General features: G+C 37.2%; 1 pseudogene; it reads left to right on the top strand.

The window, feature by feature from the left end:
* The first annotated feature begins 898 nt into the window (after positions 1 to 898).
* Positions 899 to 5,486, top strand: part of LOC114029077 — a 40,110-nt pseudogene continuing 35,522 nt past the window's right edge.

Here is a 5,486-nt window from a genome sequence, read left to right as displayed (position 1 = left end):
AGGAGTAGAAAAAGATCCCAATTACAGAAAGTTACTATGGTGACAGGGAAGATCAAAACGCAAACTCAGAAGAAGACAACAAAGTCAAAACTCCTCCCTCCAAAGCCTCAGGGACAATTATAAATTGACCCCAGGCTATGGAAAAGCTCAAAAAGGATTTTTAAAATCAAATAAGAGGTATAGGAAAAATTCAGGAGAGAAATGAGAATGATGAAAGAAAATCATGAAAAAAGCGTCAATAACCTGGTAAAGGAGACACATCAACAGAAAAAAAAAATACTGGAGAAAAAAACACCTTAAAAGATAGAATAAACATCATTGGCTTCTGTTGCTGTTTGAGGGTCATTGCAGTTGGCCATCACAAAAGCCTCCAGACAGGACACTGGGAACCAGTTCTGCTAGTACTCCTCAGGTTTGCCTGCTGTTGTCAATGAGGATGAGTGCCCAGTCTGCCTAGTACAAATCCCATGGAGACTGCCTGTGCTATTTTATCTAGTGACTACTCTCCCTTGCAATTATGGATATTTGAAAGGATTTTAGATAGTATGGAGGTGGATTTCCTTTCCCTACTCCCTCTTAGTGCTTGACTCCTGGAATAATTGATGAATAGTGGAGGGTTTTTTTTTCTTATTTTAATAATATGCTTTTGATATAAACTTTATAGATATTTATACTTAATTTTAAGTGCCAAAATAAATTGCACAAAGATTCATAATTTTATATTATTGTCCTGGGGAAATGAATTTGAATTCTGGAAATACCGTCTATCCCCAGCATAGTTCAGCCTAAAAAGCATATTAGTGCTTTGGCTCTCTTTTTTTAGTTACAATAAAAATAAAGACTAGTTTTAATGAATTGATCTTCCGAAAAAAGAACAAACAGTGTGAAAAAGAATAGGATGAGCTATTCTATACCAGATTGTACTTTAAAGTGTCATTCCCTGAAGCATGCTTTGGATATTCTTTCTGTAGTAACAAGGGGGAATGAAGGCCAGATTAAGGCCTTTCTCTCTACTTACTGTTACAATGCTGCAACAATCAACGATGCCTTTGGAAGGAATGTTCTTCACCTCATTTCATCATGTGGAAAAAAAAGGAGTGTTGGATTGGCAGAGGCAAAAGGAGTAGATCTGTTGGTGAGAGACAAGGAGGAGGTATGGACAGCTTTGCATTGAAGCATTTTTATGGACATATTGATTGTGTTTGGTCACTCTTCAAGCATGGTGTTAGTGTGTATATCCAGGATAAAGAAGGTTTATCACCTTAGGGCCTTGTAATGAAGGACAGACCAGCCCATGTAGTATTCAAGAATACTGATCCTATTGATGTCTAATCTTGAGGAAATAACATAAAATCTACCCTGGGTCATCGAAGTCAAAAATAGTAAGCATCAGCCTGAGCTTGTGGATCTATTATCTAGAGCTGAAACTTATATCAAGCAGGTGGTATTTGCACATTTCATTCAGTTTTTCTGTAGCAGAAAGGGCAAGTTTACACCTGTGGTCATGGTCAAGGAGGATGCTTAAGCCATGGAGATGGACAAACAGGTGTGGTCCCTAGGCTGGTAGAAGGACTAATTGGTCTTAACTGCTCCTAAGTGGCAGCTGCTAAGGATCATACTTAACTGAAGAAGGAGATGTTTATACTTTCAGTCTAGACACTTTTATCAGTTGGGTATTATCCCTCCACTAGCTAGATGCAGTGTACTGAGACAGATTCAGGCAAAGAAATCTGAAAGGGAGAACAATTATTAGAGTGACTGCAGGCAAATTCCACAGTGCTGTGGACTAAATAAGCTGTTTCCACTATGGGACTAAAGGGTGGACAACTAGGATATTTACTAGGTCCCAAAGGAGAAAAGTATATAATGGCTCACAGGCAAGCCTCAGTTCTGCATCATAAAGATTGCATTGTGTCCTTGGTTGCTACAAGCGATGGTGCCACAGTTTGGGTTACAAAGGAAAGAGATATTTACTTGCAGATCAGTGCAAGAAGATGGCTTCAAAGCAACTCAACTTAAAAAAAAGGTTCTTGTGTCTGGGAAACATATGGAATACAACGCTGATCCTCAGCATCTGAAAGAAAACGGGGGTGAAAAATTTCTATTCTTGCACTGGATGAATCTGAGAGAGTGTTTTGCTGGAAATAAATTAGCAGTTCCATGAAACAGCGTTGATGGGCTTATGGTCGCCAGGTCTTCATGTCTGATATTGCTTTAAATAGAAATAAAACAATGTTTGCTACCCAAGATGGTGAAGGATTTACAGTGAAATGGCCTGAAGAAGGAAAAAAGAATACTGAAAAGAAAGAAGTTAAATCAAACCTCCATAATTCCTCATCAGATGAATATTATGTCTATGACACAAGTAGTGTGTATGAAAGAATTCAGCTTACAAAATTTTGTCCACAGAGTTATTGGTATCGGTATGGATCCAAGCAGAAGTAACTGTACACTTGTTCAATCAGACCCTAAGACAAGCCTTTATGAAATTCCAACTGTTGTCCTCATCATTTTTTGCAGAAGATTTTGGCACACTGTTGGAGGAAACAGATGAGATGGACAATACCTATGATGTGACATTTGAAGTTGGCTATAAAACTTTATGTGTGCACAAATATATTTTAGCTATGCAATGAGAGTTTTTCAGGAAGTTATTCATTTCAGATGATATTTCTGTCAATTGTCCAGATGTTTACCACAAAGATGAAGATGCTGTAGGATGGGATCTCTTTGTTATAGAGAAAGCTCACCCTGATTTGTTTGCTTACCTTCTACAATTCATCTCTACAGACACGTGATTTTTTTAAACTCATGGCTATAAACAAAGAATAGTGTATAAGGAAAAAAATCAGAAGAATATCAAGATACTTTAATCTCCAATTTTGATGAAATTAGTTTTCATGAAGATATTAATCAGAAATCAGCAATGGAAGTTTATCAAAATAATCAAGCCCACACAAACAACAAAAGACAAAAAATAAAGCCTTCTAAAAATGGCAAAAGTGTAGGTGAAGATGTGAATCCTGTAAAGAAGTTGCAAAATGTTGCAAAGAAATTTGATGTCATCAGTTTGAGTAGTAGACTAAATGGAGTTAAATTTGAAAATAAAAAAAAATCAAAGTTGTTTCAGCAGAAAATGGAAATAAACCAAATCTAATTCAGAAACAATATTAATTTCTTTGTGATGTGACCATGAAGTCACTGAATGGGAAAGAGTATATCAGCTCCTTTATTGGTGGCAAAGAATTAAAAATTGAGGGGATCTCCACCAATTCAGGAATGGCTAAACAAGATGTTGTATATGATTGTGATGGAATACTATTGTGTCATAAGAAATGAAGAGCAGGACGCTCTCAGAAAAACCTGGAAAGACTTATACGAACTGATGCAAAGTGAAATGAGCAAAACCAGTAAAACACTGTACACAGTAACAGCAATATTGTATGATGATCTACTGTGCATAACTTAGCTATTTTCAGCAATACAATGATCCAAGAAAGTGCTAAAGGACTTATTATGAAAGGTGCTATACCTTTCCATAGAGGGGGAAAAAACTGATGAAATCTGAACACAAATTGAAGATACTTTTTCTTTTTTTTCTGATTAGGTTTATTTAATTTTATTTTTTCCGTACTCTAATTAATGCATCTGGTGTTTTTCAATTGGCTCCCTTAAGAAGCAGATGATCCAATTAGGAGATTTCACATTTTTGGCACCAATATCATTCATGTTACAGCACTGTTTTTCACTCTCCTCATTTCCTCCCTAGAGCAAGTACAGACAGATGTTGCTGGCAGCTGAAATATCCACATATAATTCTTTAAACAAAATAAGGTGCATGCTTCCCCCCACCCCTGAAATTTTTGGCCTAACATTTCAGTAATGTTGGGTTATTGTCTTTTTTGGATCAAATGGCACCTCATCCTTTCTTTCTGCCCTTTTTTGTGTCTCTGTTACTTTTCCCTGTTCTGGGAGACTTTCCCTTATTCTATGCATCTCTCTAGAATGTCCCCTCTCCAAACCAGCAGGCCATCTCTGCTTTGCCTAGCAGGGAGGACTCCAGCCATGATGCTCTGCTCCCAGGGTACCTATCAGCCAGCATTCAGAGTAGCTAGTCTCTGGTAGTCCTAGAGGCAACACAGTTAAACTATTAGCTAGTTGTGTCTATTGGTTTGGAGAGCCAAGTGAAGTTTTCCCTCCCTTCACATGGGGCTAAATGATTAGAGATTGTATTGGAACTTTACACACACTCAGGACAGTTTTGGGTTTCATCCAGATTTAAGACTTTCATTTTTTCTTTTTTTTTCTTTTTCTTTTTTTTTTTTTTTTACATTGGAGAAGATGCAAATGCTCTTCTGATGGGATAGATGAACTTCTGAGAATCTGAACTGACTTTCTGTCTTTTCCTGACTAGGTAGACCCTAAGGCCAGGGTCTATTTTATTAATGGTTTCTGATGTTCCTTTAGCTCTGGCTTATAAAGTACACTTTCTCCTCTTCCCCTGGTGATTCTTTAACAACTTCTTAGATTCTAAAGTGTCAATTTTTTTCAGACTTTTTAATTTTTATTTTACATTTTTTTAATTTATTTATTTTTACTTTTCAACATTTACTTCCACAAGATTTTGAATTCCAAATTTTCTCCCCATCTCACCCCTCCTCCCACCCCAAGATGACATGCATTCTGAATATCCATTCCCCTAATCCACCCTCCCTTCTATCATCTCTCCCCTTCTCTTATCGCCTTCCCCTTCTATTTTCCTGTAGGTCAGGATAGACTTCAATGCCCAATTGCCTATGTATCTTACTTCCCAGTTTCATTTAAAAACAACTTTTTAACATTTGTTTTTAAAACTTTGGGTTCCAAATTTTCTCCCTTCCTCCTTCCCCAACCATGCTCATTGAGAAGGCAAGCAACTCAATACAGCTTATACATGTGTAGTCATGCAAAACATTTCCATAGTAGTCATGTTGTGAAAAACTAACTACATTTCTCTTTGTTCTATCCCATCCCCTTTTATTCTATTCTCTTTTGACCCTATCCCTCCTCAGAACTGTTTGCTTATGATTACCCCCTCCCCCAATCTCCTCCCCTTTATCATCCACCCCTTTATCATTCCCCCACTCTCGTATCTCCTTCCCTCCTATTTTCCTGTAGGGTAAGATATATTTCCATACCCAATTAAATGTGCATGTTATTCCCTCCTTAAGCCAAATCTTATGAGAATAAGATTCACTCATTCCCTCTCACCTTCCCCCACTTCCCCTCCACTATAAAAAGCTTTTTCTTATCTGTTTTATATGAGATAATTTGCCCCATTCTACCTCTCCCTTTCTCCTTCTCTCAGCGTAATTCTCTCTCACCCCTTAATTTTATTTTTCAGATATCACGCCTTCAACTTCAACTCACCCTGTGCCACCTATCTATCTATCTATCTATCTATCTATCTATCTATCTATCTATCTATCTATCTATCTATCTATCTA

The sequence above is a fragment of the Vombatus ursinus genome, unplaced genomic scaffold (assembly GCF_900497805.2).
Source record: "Vombatus ursinus unplaced genomic scaffold, bare-nosed wombat genome assembly UNPS02014909.1, whole genome shotgun sequence".
Classification (NCBI taxonomy): Eukaryota; Metazoa; Chordata; class Mammalia; order Diprotodontia; family Vombatidae; genus Vombatus; species Vombatus ursinus.
This window is presented reverse-complemented; position numbering and strand designations above follow the sequence as displayed.